A 17,695-nucleotide genomic window follows, 5' to 3' on the forward strand; every position below is an offset into this window, starting at 1 on the left:
TCGTTGTCGTTTGTGTCTTTTTAAAAGTATATATGTTGTCGTTTACCCGCCTGACGTCTAACTGAGGTCGCGCCTAATCTGCTGCTATAATTAGATCAGTATTATATATCAATGATGGCACCTGGTACTGAATCTTTTACAGCTAGATTAGCTCGAGAAAGATTAGAAGCAATCAAAAAGGTTTTACCTGTTCGTGATGCTTTTAGACAAAAACTTCAAGAACGCCAAGAATCTCTAGTTGAATTTGCAGAGGATACATAAAAAATATTTGAACCCATTACAAAAGTTACTGAAAGAGTTGCAGAAGCAACTGAAGGTATTCTTCCAGCAGCAGAACAGACTGCTATGCAAACTAAAAGGCTGTCAGGAAGAACCAGTCAAACAAGAGAGATTTTGAAAAATCTCCCAATTGAATTAGCTGCTGCTCAGCCTCCTCCTGTAGGTGAAGAAACACTTGAAGGTATTGACAAAGTTCGTATTGAAATAGCCGATCTAAAAAAAGATCTTGCACCTAAACCGAAAATAAGAAAAGGAAATAATGAATTGATTAAAATATTTAGAGAAGGTGTTGTTGAAGAACTTAAAAAAGTTGAAGAGGAGGATTTGCCTCGTGCTGCACTTGATAGTTTTTTTCGAAAGTCTGAAATTTTAAAACCTGATCATGTTGACATAAATAAGGATAGTTATTTTAAATGGATACATCGTGTCAAGTGGTCAGAAATAATAACAAAAATATAATGAATATATTAAAGAAATAAATAAACTTTGGGAGATTCACCTTCAAAAGCAAGAACCACAACCTCCTCAGCAAGAACCTTCTTTTCGACTTCCTCCACCGCAGCAACAAATAGAACGACAATAAAAACAACCACAATCTCCAGGGCCACGAATTCTACGGTCACAGTCAGAACCATAACCTCCCCAGATACTACTAGTCAGGATTTTATTGATTTTAAATAAGAAGTAACGAGAAACAGAAATGTAAGATATAAAATAATAGCTGAAGAATCAAATGTGACCGTTGAAGACGCTAAACGGCAACTTAATGACCCTGATGAAATTTACGAACCTAAGTCAGGCGCTATTGGAAGTGGGTTTTACTCAACTACCCCAGGAGGAAGTTGTCTTATTGCTTGTCCTAACAATATCCTTTCTGACGTAGATAGATTAGAAGTTCTGATTGGAGTAAAACGTGCTGGAAATAATTCGCCTGAAATTATTAATGAAATATCTGATTTTGTCGAAGATTATTTACAGGCGGTATTATGGATATCAATGTTCATCGTTCTCTCATTGAATAAATTGCTGATGATTATCGCACCGACTATAAACAAATAAGTTATCAGTATATAATTTAAAAAAATGATTATACACAATGCACAACATGGACCTGTAATGGTCAGGGTAGTAAACTCACGATTGGCAACTTACAAAGCGATTTACGGAGATGGACTCGGTGATACTGGTATGGGTCTATTCAAAAAGATGGCTCCAAAAGCAATACCGATTGCAAAACAATTAGGAATGAAGGCTATTGAGGCTGTTTGTGATAAAGGCATCGGTGATATTGGTAAACTTGCCATGTAAAGCGTTCTCGACAATCAAGGAAAGACTACTTCATTTAGTACGAAGAAAACCACAACCAATAAAATTACCAGGACTGAAGTTATGCCTACAAATGTCAGTAAAATAATAAATCAAGCTGCAAATTAAAAACTTTCAGAGTTGGCTGTGAAGCAGAAAGAAATATAACAAATTTAATAGCAGGAAGTGGTCTTCGTGTTAAACGATAACAATTATAATAAAATGTTCAAATGTGTATCCGATCCAGTGTTCGATATAGACGCACCAGTTCTCAAAGTTGAATCGATACGTGATTATCAGTTTTATTCTTATGATACACGAGAACCAAATCAGCGGGGGAGAATCGAATTACAAGTTCAGGATACAAGCAGATATTTCTTAACCGCTGAAGCATTTGTTGAAATAGAAGGCGAAATTATAAAAGCATATAATACTGAAATTTGCGGATAGTTTTAGAATCGGTTTTGTTCATCACGGTATTATGGCGTTTTTTCACAGTGCTACGTACATGACTGACCGAAGAAATATTGAAACGATTCAAAAAGACGTTTATGTTGCTGCAACGATATTATGTCTAGCAAGATATTTAGATGATCATACAATATCCATCAATGATGATTTCAAAAGACATTAATGACCACCCTGACCATAGACCTTTTCTTTTGGTACAGATAGAACGAGTTACTGCGTCTGATCCACAACCACCAGCTGTGATAGCCCGACCCACCGTAGCATGTATGATGTTACAGTCTGTCAATCCAGATCATAATCTAGGATTTGCAACGCGTTTATCAGCATTAGTCGGTAATCGTAGTAGATTTTCATGTACAATTCCATTATCAAACATCTTTGGATACTGTAGAAATGTTAGAAAAGTTATTTTCTATTTTCGGAGCTAAACATGCAGTTGTACTTGTAAGAAAGACTACTGATGATGATACAATCTGCTGGTGATGTTGGTAAAGTAATACTGACAAAACGTTCATTATATATGCTAGTAATGACTCCAACGGTTGACAAAGAACAAAAATTACTTTCTTTTATGGATCAAGGCGGTAAATCATTGTTGTCATGGTTGACGATGACCACAGATAGTGTTCAAAATAGAAATAATGGTTTAGTTACATGGCATATAGCATCAGAGCAAGGTGTTTCTGCACCATGACATATATTTATTGCTTTACAAAATACTGCACAACTAAACTCACAAGAACGAAATCCAATGGTATTTGACAGACTTGGAATCAGTGAAGTTTCTTTACGAATAAACGTACATCAAGAACCAGCTGAGGATATATTGTTAGATTATACCACAAATCATATAGTACGTGTATATAATCGTTTGATGACATTTATGGGACGTGATCAAAATGCAGACACTGGTTTACAAATATCACAGTTAGATTTGAGAAATCTGTATCCAATCTATTACTTTTCTCTGTCGTTGATATACACTTCCGAGTTCGCGTAAATAGATGAGTTATTCCAGAGTATAGAGCAATTGCAGTTATTCTTTCAGATAAATCAATGTTACTTGAAGGTGCTGGTGGAAGAATGAGAGTTATTGACATTCCAGTAGAAAACATGTAATTAAATCACTCATGATGTTATAAAAATGTCGTATAGTCACGTTAGAGTCACTCTGACTTCCGGTCACTTGAACAAATTACAATCAAAACTTGCAAGTAAATGCGGAACAAATATATCACTAAAAAAGATCAAATTTCTAGCGGCGGACCAAACAAATTATTATTAACCAAGAATCATCTTAAACATTTTAATAAGGCCTTGGAATCAAAAACCGGAGTTAAGCTTCATCGTTCTCCGAGCGCTATTAAAAATATAGTTAAAGTTGGTGGAATATTTCCACTTCTTGCAACTATACCAGCGTTAATAGCCGCAGCCGCACCTGCCGTTGCAAAAGCAGCCGCGTTAGGTGTTGTTGGAACCGCTGCTGGAATGGCATTAAAGAAAGCAACAGGAAAGGGATATAATAAATGGAAGGGGTCTGAGATTACCAGGAACCCCTTAACGATACGATTACAGGCGAATAATTCGCTTGCATTTGCAAATAAAAATAAAGATGATGAAACTCCAGATTGGCAACTTGTTTCTGTTCCTAAAGGAAATTGTCAAATCGAACAAATCAATGATGAATTTCAACGCAGAATCAAACCTATAACCGGAAATAAGCAAAAATGGCAATAACAGTTCACGAACCGAAGTTATCATCTGCGATTGAAATACATTCTCCAGATTACGTTGTAGATATTTGTCAATCATCAATCAGAGCTGTTTTAGGATGGCCTGAAATCCCGCCAGAATATCATGGACCACCAGAACCAACGCGGGCTGATTTTTTCCACCGACAAAGAGAAATACATAACGGAACCAGAATATCGGAGAAAATATCCGTGGAGATATTGGGGGAGTGAGTTTCCTACAATAATAGGTGATTTATGTACCCATGATGATAAATTAAATCCGATTCTCCATGAACAATTTATTCAATTAATCCCATTAACTCTGAGTTTAGACGATCATTTAACCAATTACAAAATTTATTTTCTGGTGTTACATAATACTACAACGATGATATAAAAAAACAGATTAGTACAAATATACAACATCTGAATCAGGTTATATCAGATTTTGATTATATTAATAAAACCGTCATTTGGAATATGAATCGCCTCAGCAGTGAATTTGTTGGATACCATGGAAAACCCCGTACAATAACCCTTAAACAGCTGTTTCTAAGACACTATGCGATCAGAGAAGAACAATTACCAACGTTTGTAATACCATAATATAGAACTGAGGTGCTAAAGAAATCACTCAACGATCTTATTAATGAAAACTTTCCCAAAATACTCAAGTCATGGAGAAAAATATCCCCACCTCCATCTATTCTTAAACACAATAATAATCCATATGGTGAAGGTCGTCATATTTCATCAGGAATCGTTAATATAACTTCAACAATTGCAGTCAATCTTGTATGTGACATAATTGATGGCAGCTATTAAAACATCGATCTTGAAAAATCAAATCAAGCTCAACAAGGATATATTCTGTATACTTTTACTCCGCAAGTACCTCCTGGATATTGAATTGTGCAAGAACCTATTAATCATGTTTACTATGAGGTCATAATCTGTTATTATCAAGAATGAATTTCAAACTTACTGACCAATCCGGACACTTCATTAATTTAAGAATATAAAATCTGAATATAAATATGTATGCCAAATATTAACGACTGTGAACCTCGGCGTGAAATCAGATTTATTTTATTCTGATGGCAAAATTATTTTATTTTTTTTATTGTATAAAATTGTCAAGGAAAATCTATCAGATTCCGTAATTCTTGTGGGTGAAAAGCCCAGCAATTCTCTAATCGATTTATCGATAAATCACTAAATTTCTCCCTTTTCTGCTTAAAAAAAACAACTAAAATTAGTCCAAATCTGATATATAAAAAACATTTTGAAATATTATCGATTTATCGATAAATCAATGAGAGAACCGCTGGAGTTTTCACCCTCAATAATTACGAAATCTGATAGATTTTCCTTGAAAAAATGACTAAAATAGGTGAAAAAACGATGAATTTTGACAAATATCATGAAAAAATAACAAAATTCAGAATATTTCAGAAAAAAAAAAATCGTTATGATAAAAATATTGTCCGTAGATTTTTTGTTTCTTGAGGTTATTTTAGCAGAGTGTTTGACAATTAATCAAGAAGTATATTATATAATGTACCAACAAGGGGTAGGTACTTGAAAACGCCATCAGAACAATAATGACACAGTCTCCAGTCAACAAAGAACAGTTTAGTGTTAATACAGTTATTGGTGAATACGGCAACGAGTACTTTTTATTGACGCAAGAACAATTAAATCAACTACGGCGAGAACATATTTAAATTATCACGTGTGATAGAGATCAGATTCTGAATTATGCACATTTCTGCAATAAACTTGATCAACTTAAAAATATTATCTAATTCTGAATACAAAATCTAATTTGGTATATTTTAAAAAATTAAAAAATAATATATATATATATATATATATATATATATATATATATATATATATATATATATATATATATATATATATATATATACATATACATATATACATATATATATATATATACATATAACAGAATATAACAGAATATTTTATTAGTGTTTAACACTAAATTTCATCACTACTGTCACTTCTATCATAAGTGACAGTTCATTTTCAATATCTGATATAATTTTTTTCAGTTGTCTCACGCGTGTAATCATTTTTGTTATATATATATTATTGCAATTTAAATATTCGTCTTAATTATAAATGGATGAATTTGAGAGATTATCTGCGATTAAGCCTTCTAAAGATAAATTTAATCTCGATAGAATATCCTCTGACTTACCGATGAAAGCACTGGTTGATCCAAAGAATTAAACCTTGATTAATAAAATTCACGACGCCAAGAAAGAATTTCGCAAAGATGGTGCATCTCATGTGTGGTCAACATTCAAAATCACCGATGGTTTCGATGCTGCTATGAACGACAAACGAGCGGCAACGATCATTAATTATCTCGACAATCGAAAATATCTTTTTAGAGTAAAATTTGTTGTATTAGCAGAACCAGACAATTTGATTATCCGTGACAAATATGATCCTGTCCTTCATAATCAAAAAATTGCCATACTGAGTAAAAATTCCAAACCAGGAATGTTGACTGGTATTGACAAACCGAATTATGAAAGAGCGTATCCTTTAACCGCTGTTATTGATGGAATTTATCTGATAAAAGAAAAAATCAGCGTTGATAATTTGAAGCCAATGAAATTTTCAAGACTGAATTTTGTTACCCTTTCGACTCGTGGAAAAGGTCTAACGGACAAAAGACGTAAAATAATAAACGAGTGGGGAGAAATAGTTAAAGATACTTGAGCGTCTGTCAAAGATGTCGCTGAGCTAGGAAAGAAACTAAAATTCCCAATAACTATAAAAACGATAACCGGAGAAATTTTGTGCGATTCAAAATATAAATCAAAAGGAGCTTCGATGGAAATTATTGATCATAATGCGCATGCGTTGACTAACTCAGTAACAATATTTCCACGAAACGAACTGATAAATTCTACCAAGGAGATATATTTGATTTTATTAACGAAATAAGTAAAAACCAATCCTGAATCCGCTTGGTTATTTCAAAGTTCTGATGATGGAAACTATGATTAGTTTGTACGACCTAATGGTGTTATTTATCGCACAGAATCTCACCATCAAGAAATGAAAATCTTGCGTTGAAGGATACCGATGATGCTGAACAATTACTCAACAATTGTTTAACGATTCCGTCAGTTGCGGCTCATTTTGCTAGAGAAATAAAATCGTGAAAACCAACTCGGTTTGATTTTCTTAATGACATAATATCGAGTTGTGTCGAATACGGACACGGCGGATTGTGGAATAGTAAATACGATCAGAGATGTTATACCGATTGATATGGTTGCGTGTTATACTGGAAGTTTTCTTGGATAGGGAGAATGTTCTAAGTATTTTGAGCGATTTGGTCATCCCACGCACAAAATGACCAGAGCATAGATAAACGAACCATTGCGAGATTTTGATCTGACTGGATTCGCTTGTATTGAGTTATTCGAGTTTGCTAAAGGTCTCCATTCAATTTGTTATGCTTAGTTTGGCAAACATTTTCAGATTAAATGTGGGTACCAAAAGTTTCATTATGATATATACTCGATGCAAAAATGCTGATATTTCTGACAGTAGGTGAAACAGTTATATCATATCGTCCGCAGAAAGAAGTTTGGTTACCACAACAAAAGGAATATTCTGATGATGAAAATCCTGATATAACCGATTATGAAAATAAAATTGCAAAAGATCTTGGCAGAAAAATAATCGATAAATTCACCAGAGGAGGATCATATGATCATAAACTTCACTGTATAAGATTAATTATGAATGATGCTGAGTTAGATATTATAATTGCTGGTACAACGAAAAAAATACATTTATAAGTCGTGAAATAGCTTTCTTGCCAAATGGAAATAAATTAGGTATAATTGTGAGTTATACTGACGGTGAGTCACCACAGTTTACTCATTTAAGATCTTCAATGCTCGCATACATTTCGATAAATCTAGTATCGATGATAAACAGATTTCCTGCTACCGCAGTTAGAGTCGCTAGGGATTCGTTTTATGTCAATAAAAATATTTACGATTATTAGAAAAATTGAATATCTGCAATTATGCATCATGGGGCGAATGTAGAATAAAACAAGAAAATATACTGTTTTATTCTGAATCCGCCGATGTTTCGATTAAAGATATTTATTGCAGAAAATATCAGTCATTAAAGCTATCATCTGTACAGTTAGTGTATGATCCAGTAGCTAGATCTAAAACAGTTTATCTCAATGGACCTGGAAGTTCTGGTAAAACAACTCGTGTGATTAAACTATTTCCGAATTTTGATATGATCGTTTTAACCCCTACAAACAGACTCGCAAGAGAAATGAGAGAAAGAAATATTGAATCATCTACTTATCATAGATTCTTTCGATGGAAGGGAGATATATGGACTCCTGATCGAATGGGCGAAAAATACATTCCAAAGATTATCGTTTGGGATGAAATATGCACAGTGTCGTTAGAAACATTAAAAACATTTCTTGATTAGTTATTAACAAAAATTACTGCTGCAATAACGTGTGGCGATCATGGTCAACCGCCACCTTTTGTTGGTTTGTCTCCACACGAATGGTTGAAACAATTTGTTTATTATTATGACGAAATAACAGATGATCATAGAGCACTTAATCCAGAATTAAGAGAGTTTAAAATATTAATCAGACTACAACCGAATAAAGGTAAGTGTAAAATAATGCGTGAACTAATTTCAGAAACTCCTATCAACAAGTTTTGGAATTTGTGGAGACCGAATGATTTGATAGTTGCAAATAGAAAGATATTTCGTGATACACTTCAACAAAAATGATTTATGTAACATAAAGATAAATTTTTAATCTACCCGTACCATTATGTTATCGACCGGTTGATACGCGACGGCAGAGTATAGATGTTGATATACGAGGATGATGATGATGATTTCGATGACTACGTAAAATCGGTTTTTGTATGTGCTATCTCTGAAGTGCTTGTACTGTTTAGACATGACAAAAATCTAACATTTTATTGCCAATCCATTTTACGATTCAACCTGTTTGTTATCTTTATTGTCAAGTACGAATGAAAACTTACAAGTGATGCGTGTGATCCATGTCTTACAACATTTGCTGTATGGATAGTGGCTGTCATGCCACACGACATAATTTTATTTCCAAAAAGATAGCATCATTTCCCTATTGGTAGCCTCACTAATTTGACTCCTTTCGAATATTTCTTTCTATCTTGTTTCAGTTGGAATAAACTGCCGAAAGCTCAAAGCATATCTAATTAGCACAGCCATGCGATTCTTGTGACAATGTGAATCGTGATAAATACAAGAACAAATCGTTGATTTTGAGGTGTTAATTGATAATGGAATATAGCAGTGGCCTAGTACATCGGAAAGATCACGATCGATTCACAAACTACCTGTAACCTCTCTTCTTTTCTCTCTCTCCCCAAATGCTTCAACCGAAACCCACCCTAAATAAATACGGTCTTGAAAACTGATGTTGTTTCATCTCTCTCTCTGTTGCTGTAAGAATTCAAGTTGCGCTTACAAATCGGACTTACATAGGTGCGTACAATTTACCGATAAGTAATCGCAATAAATAATACATTTCAGACCATCTTAATGATTTTGCCACCGTAACATCTACAAAGAAGTATGCTCTAAATGCAGATGAACGTTCAGATTAAGGCATCATAGTTTCAGCAATCGTTTCTCTCACTAATGTCAATAAAAGTCCTTTTTGGTACCTTTATTTTTACAGTAATGTGATTTCTGAGTTAAGAAGAGGAGTAGACACAAACTTTTACGTTAGGTTTTTACTTTGGTACCATTAGGTTGTCAACTATCGTGTGTTCGGGTGTGATTACTTTATTTTTATACGCAGCTAGTGCAAGAAAATAATTATTTTTTTGCATAAAATTTTTCATAGTCTGAAATTATTAATTGAAAAGCGAAATTTATGGTTTGTGCCTTACTAGGCTATGTATAAAATACTTGCAAACTAGGAACAATGTTTAATATGTGCTCATTATGTTCAAATTCACCTCAATTCCCATAGTAATTGTAAACGTTGAACAATTCACACAATATTTATTTTGCCTACCAAATTAATTTTACCAGCCCTAGCTAGTGGGACATGGAATTGCCATCCGTGTAATGCATTTTTCTCACGGATTCATTCAGTGTTATTGCAACTCTTTCTGAGCAGAATGTCCTATTAACTTGAAGTTTTTACCAGAAGTTTTTTAAGCTTTTTATTGTACCTAGACAGTCGTAAATGAAAGGTATGCCAACCTGATAACCAATATGGCTGCCATCTTAAAAATCTTATTGTTCCTACTTCTGGGTGGGTGGCCAAATCAGCATGTGTTTTGTATCTAAAGAGTATTTCTTTTGTCAACTTTATTGTAAATTGCAATGGTGCTGATCTGATATCAGATGCGACTGTTATGGCATCTATTATGTAAATATTGTTACAGTCATACATAAAATGGAAAGCCATGTTGACATGGGGTTTGTACCAGATGACTTATAATCAAGTCATTATGAAACTAAATGACAATGTTGCTAATCTTTCTTTCAAATTGTAGTCATCTTTAATTTTTTCAAGCTTCTAAATAGATGTTAAGATAGCTATTATTTCATTTTGGTGAGAAAGGTAAAAATGGTCATAAATTAAAATGTTGCAAAAGTGACAACACTAATAACCACTATGACAGCCTTCATAAAATGTTGTTATTGCTTCATCATCTAAACACAATGCCGTATTGGCATCTAGCTTTCACCAAAAGATTTCTTCTGGTGTCTAGTTGTTCAAAAAAAAAATGATGCAGATAATGACATACAATATGGTCATCTTCGTGACCATCTTAAAATCTTGTGATCGCTACTACTTCTGAACGGATGATCCTATCAGCATGGTTTTTCACCAAAAGACTCCAGATGATGTCTGGTTGGTCCTAGGAAATGTCAATCTGCACATACAATATGACTGATGCAATACCAATCTAGAAAAATATCGTATCGCTTCTCAACCTGAGTGAATGGTCATGTCAAAATAGGGTGCTCAAGAGAAGATCTATTATTTACAAACTGGTGCCGATCTTTCATCTAATATGGTTGCAATAGTGGCCACTTTGAAAATTGTCTTTCTTCGCCAGAATATTAAATATAGTTTCCACGCCCAGCAGTTAAGAAAGATTGACTTCAGTTCCTGGAAATTAATTTCGGACAGTGGATTATCATTGCTTAATGGAGCTCTTGTTTTACCTCGTCTGGCTGTAAAGCCAAGCGAGTTTTTGCTGATAGTGCCTTTGGTTATGCTTGTGGTATTTCCTTTGTCTGTCATGCATCATCTGATGTCCGTTGGCAATAGCTATTTTAATCTAACACTCTAATTTCAACCTGACTTGTCAACTTTGTATCTACATTCATATTTAAACATCGACCATTTGTTTTCATGTTTTGAGTTAGAGAAGCTTATTCTTATTAAATCTGTTGTTGTTGTTTTTGGTGAAAGATGTGTCGTCTTTTATTTATCGAAAACAAATTGTTTTAGCATGCTCTTTCAAATTTCTAACGAACCCTAATTCCTTCACATATGTGCTTTTTCCCATATAAAGCGGTGCTTTCATCGCTCTCACCACCAGTCGTTGCCTCATGAACCAAACAAAATAAGTGGATCTGTCGAGACCTGGTGCACATGCACAGGGTTTGACAAGGTCTGATTAGGAGTACATATACATGTGTTCAAGTTCAGACAAGGATTTATCCAGACGAAGACAGACAAGAAGAATCCAGGGAATCTTCCTGTATAAACGACAGTTCATTTTGACAATGATCTGCGTTTAAACGTGCTTGGTAAACAAACTGACCACTATTGTATTGTACACATAGCTGACGTTTTAAATCAGGCCTATATTATTGATCGTGGCTATACAACAAGTTCTTGTTTGACTGCAGAAATACGGTGATTGATCTGAACTACATTGTGTATATTTTCTGTGACCGAACTAGTCTGAAAATAGTTCAAACTGGCATAAATATTTTATACCAACTGCAGCAGAGAATAGTTTAATGTTAAAACATTTCCGCGCTCTACATAAATGGCAAAAACCAAATATTGTTTTGTTTATAAATATGAAAGAATGCATTGAAATGTTCAATTGTGACGTCATTTTATCGGATCAGTGGATTATGAACCATGTAAGAGAAAATATTAAATCATTGTTTCGCTTCGATGCATCATATATTTCTCAAAGAGGCACAACAATGTATGACTTTTCCAACACATCTCCTTGGCGTATCGATAATTTATTCAATTTAGGAATTATCTTGGAGTAGCAATAATGTAAAAGTGGCAGATATTCTGAGAACAAAAACACGAAACATCTTTCTATATTGTGCAGAAAAATGAAGCAATTAACATTAAGACCACCTGAAATTAATAAAATACTGCAACGATGATGATGGTGATATTATTGAAACATCAAGTGAATATATTATACAAACGAGTCATGATCTATAAGAATAAATTAAATAGGGATAACTTTAGCAATAATATATGGAATTACCAACATTACGTTTACGTAAATATGAGACTTTTTTCAATGACAACGAATCTAAGAGAATGGCGCAATATTATGGGCTTTGAGGAAAAAGAATCACATGCAAAGACAGGATATGGTGTCAGGGAAGCAGTGCAGATCAGTGCCCAAAATTATCTTACTGCACCAAACCACGTTCCTGACAGTTCAAACTAAAAATCGAGACGACGAAACAACCCGAAGGAAGATGACATTTGACGAATTACAAGTGACTGAAGTTTGTCGGTGGTTAAACAGCTATCAGGAACCCTATAAAGAATATGGTTGACTTTACAAACATATTGCAAGTGCATGTCACAATGTGTTTGCATCAAAATAATGATAGGTATGTAAATTTCCATTCATTTGAATTATTTAGACTACCCGTCATAGACATGTACATCCATCCACTTGTACATGCTGCGGGCGCCATCGGTTACAAATTTTATGTTGTCATCCACTTGGACAAGACTCTGTTGGTGGAGGTCAGGTTTACGAATGCGGGTCATTGACACGCCTGTGGAACATTGTTAGAATGGTTAGATCAGTTGTGTCTTTAATAATAATATCTCATCATACATGTAAGGACCATCAAGACCACAAGGTTGGCCAAAACAAAAATCAGCTTACGAAAATAAAATTTAAAAAATTAAACGCTATTAAATTATCGATTCGGGGCTCACATTCAGGATTTCTGTAAGTTGACTGTGATTGTCCCCGTGTGGTTGACACAAACACAACTTGATGTGTTTATTACCAGCCAAGTTGCCGCTGAACACATGATTCTGCATTGACTTTAACCATTTCAGTCACAGGCTTCACCGTGTATATTCCCAAAGGCACCGAATATGCGTAAACTATGGGTAAAATAATCATGACTTAAAAAGTTACTTTATAGTTTAAACATATCAAAAACATAAGGGTCCGATAACAAAATCAAAAATTATTTAAGGTGTTTCCTTCTGAGTTGGCACAAGTGTATACACACCTTTCAACAAACACTGGAACTTTGCAACATCATAAAGGTTTAATAGCTTGCACATAAATGGCATAGCCACTATTCAGAAATGATAATCAAGCAATGACTAGTAATTACCGCCAAATGTCACTTATCAGCGTTTCTTGCAAAGAGATCAAACATCAGGAAGCACTTTGTAACTATTTTTATAAAATATATGATAAACAACGTACTTTCCGGAAATTGCACAGTTCAAAACACACTTCATTGAGTTATTTAGTGGGCTAAATGTGTGGATAGAGGTGAGAAAGTATACATTTTGCATTCGACTTTGAAAAACCTTTTGACATGTCCTATGTGAATTGTTAGAGTTAACTTTTGTATTGTGGAATTGCAAACAAAACTCTACGCTGCATAGGCGCTTTTTAAGTTTCCTAGTACAACGTAGCTTCTAAGGAAACTCAAGGGAAAATACCTTGACCAGCGCTCTTCCCCGAGGACATCACTGACATCAGGATGAAACTGACCAAGAAAGTGGAATCCTCGCAGACCAATTTATATGCCATATTAATAAAACCAAGCTGAATACTAAGATACTACATATGACATTAAAAACTACGACGAAGTGGGGGGGGGGCACTTACCCTCGCAATTACCTCCACCCTCCTGACTTCACCTCTAAACATGTATGGTGTGGTCTAAATCCGTAAAAATTAACAGCTGACTAATGGAGAAAATTCTGCGGGTGCCTTGTAATTAATTAATGATGAAATTTAAAGGTTTTGTGAAAATAGTAATGGCAAGATGATGTTGATGTAAACTTTGTATTTGTATAGATTTGACTTACGGATTATTTATAACAAACATAACACGTGGTACTGTCGCCCTGTATTTAAGTTAAGTATGTCTTAGTATCGATCCATCAATCTCTCAATCCCTCCCAGCTTTCATCCATTGATACCTGTGTTGCCCTCCACACACTCGCGTTGAACTATGTGAAATGTGCAGCACATCTTTTTTTAAAGGTATGAAACGAAAATGTATGAGGAACGTACAGTATTGTGAACTAAATCCTAAATAATCATAATAGTTTTATCAAATATCCAAAAGAATATAGTGTTCAGATTGAATTCCAGATCTTGAATATGCTAATGTACCAATATACATAAATGTTTGAATCCTATTTAAAATATTTTCTAATTGCTATTACATATAATAGCAACGATAAGGAACAACCCTGTCTCAAAGAATGTTCTATTTTAAATTTCTTAGTGCGTGCACCGTTTACATGTACAATCGAATTAATAATTTTATACAAAAGTTTCCACCAGTTACAAAATATATGACCAAAACAATCTTTTTAAAGACCATATCTATGTAAATATGCTATATTCTGTCAAAGGCCATTTCTTGATCGTATAAGATTATAGCTCTTTTCTCTCCTATAGTTTCCAAACGTTCAGTTATGTTTTAGAGGTCAAAATTTTCCTCTGAATATTCCTACCCTCTTCTCCACAGCCTTGATTAATGCTGATTATGTTTCCCATGCATGTGCTAATTCTGTTAGCAAGAATCTTACTATGTATTGTATAGTCTATCGGTATCCATGTCATTAGGTCTTCAACATCTTTACCTTATATGCAATTGTTATTACCCCTTTTTCATCTTGGACGTCATTTCATTATTTAAAAGAATATTACATATACATTATCTAATATTAGAATTAAGAGATATTTGGAGGTAATATAAAAATCTGACGTTAAACCACCAGAACCAGGTGATTATCCTTGATGGAGATCTTCGATTGCTGCATTTATTTTATGTGATGTTATAAATATTTCTCATTGGAATCTAGAATCTTGTGTGATTTGCGAAAATTGTATGATCCCACAGTATTCTTCTACGTCCCATGTGATATATTTTGTGTAATGTTCCGTTCTTTGTTAAAGCTGTTTATTTCTTCCAGGGCCGGATTAGGTCAAGTAGTGGCACTGGGCGAGGGGTCCAAAACCTTTAAAGGGCCATGACGCTCCTCGAAATGACATCAAAGAATAAAACGATGGTCAAATTTCAAGTGACAAGTGACTGTACGTTTGTGTGTGTGTGTACATTTTTCTTGTGAGAGGAGCCGGAAACACCTGATCCAATCCCAATCAGGCCCTGTCTTCCCCTAAAGTTGTTGTTTTATTTATGGTAACGTTGTCTTTTTTATTGCGAGTCCATATCCCCGCTATTTGTTTCTCTTATTTCTTCCCCGAGGTGCATTCCTCTAGCTTTAGTATATAAATTGGAGAATTTGAATGCCTTATTTTTGGGCCAGTTAGTTTGTAATCTTGTAACGTTTCATACGCTTTCTTCACTTTTATTTTATCCTATTCGGTGTGTATTCCACTATTTATTATTTTATTGCATTCTCTTTTCCCTTCCCCGTCTTATGTTCTACTTGACTTTATAATATACTTTGGTTCTTCATTTAATTTCCTACTTAATTGACTCTCACTCTTCTATTAGGTGTAATGTAACCTATTTAAAAAAATGTTTCTAAGAGTACTGTAATTATGACTTCGTATTCAGCGTCTTTTTTTTATTGAATTGTTTGATTTCCATGGATCCTGATCCCATCGTGCCCAGCTTCACTTGGTAACAGGCTAATCTCAATTAAATTATTTCAGTTTTCTTGTATTTCATTGCAGTTGTGTCAATTTATAAAAATCTTTATTTCAAGATGCCTGAAATGGCGGCAATCAGCACACAAACTGATGGTGTTAAAATTCAAAGTTATGCTTGTTATTATGGTGCAATTATATAACAGCTAGCATAATTATATACAAATTACAGGGTGACAACCACATGTGAAACTATCGAAGTCATGAAAGTCTAAAACTTCTGTAAGACTTGAAAACAATTATATATTCATCACTAAATAGCTTAAAGTTAGTATGTATCCATTGTTCGTCCCATGCCACAAAACCTTGGAAATAATTCAGAGATTTTCATTTTACCATCAAAATGAAAGGTATGGCAGTACGTTTGGTACAGGAAGAACCCGGGAAGAACCAACGATCCACAGGAAGCTACTGGCAAGCTTTCTCACATGACTACCTTGGCCGAATCAAGACTCAATCCCATGCGGACGGAGGTTGGCGACAGTGATCTACTAAAGGAGGTCGCCTTAAACCACTCGGCCACCCATTACTACATGAATTATGAAAATTATTTTAATTGGAAAATCCTCTGATTAAAGGACTAGCGGCTATTATTGATGTATAACTGCCCAAAATTCATGTGCATAATGAATCCTATATACAGTAAACAAAATAATGAATAAAACACCCATCTATCATGCAAAATATAGACTATAGCTATTTATATTTAAATATCCACGTTTATCTTCAAGAATAAAACTTTGTACAGTCCGAATTACAAACCAGAACGCTAATACCAGTTACGGCCAGTGATTGTAGTCCCGTTTAATGATTATACTTTACACCGCTCATAGTCGCGTGGTTACACGAGGTGATCACATAAACCATGGATGCCGTCAGTATAATCCCGATATTTAGACTACCCACTTATGCGACACTTTATTTCAGTCCCTCTGGTAGTCGTAAAAGTTAAATTTCATTGTATACAATACCATTACGTTATATATATATATATATATATATATATATATATATATATATATATATATATATATATTAAAAGTACCATAGTAACGAGGTCATTAATGTTTGTTTGCTTGAGAAAAAGAAATATTAACAGACGATCCAGTTTTCGTACAACATTTTGGATTGACAGGATACCTTCACAGCAAACTCAAAAGATTTCAGAAAAAGCCACGACAATATGTTGCTGGGCAGTATGGGTTTATTTAACAAGTCATAAATTCAGGAGGAAAAAAAATATTTTTAAAGTGATCCAACAGGCTTGACAATCTGACATATGTATCAACAGCTTCGCAGTAAATAAATGTTTATTTGCGTATGCTAAAGTGCAGCTCCATACTTTATATCACAACTGTTTATTAACTAGCACAAATGATCAATATCTCAGACAGGAATAGCTAGAAATAATTACTAGAAATCTGATATAAGATCGCTATTTCTGATTTCAGGCGCATGCGATATGATTATATGTGTGTGTGTGTGTCCAAGAGCTATAAAGCCATTTCTTTAAACGTAAGGCTGTTAAGAACAATGACACATTCCTATACTATTAACAACAGTCTCTATCATTAATACTAAGGTTAGGCCTACACTACATGTAAAACAGTCTCTATCATTAATACTAAGGTTAGGCCTACACTACATGTAAAACATATCACATGATATTTTTGTTTTGGT

The sequence above is a fragment of the Sinohyriopsis cumingii genome, unplaced genomic scaffold (assembly GCF_028554795.1).
Source record: "Sinohyriopsis cumingii isolate HCF-2022 unplaced genomic scaffold, ASM2855479v2 utg001623l, whole genome shotgun sequence".
NCBI classification, from domain to species: domain Eukaryota; kingdom Metazoa; phylum Mollusca; class Bivalvia; order Unionida; family Unionidae; genus Sinohyriopsis; species Sinohyriopsis cumingii.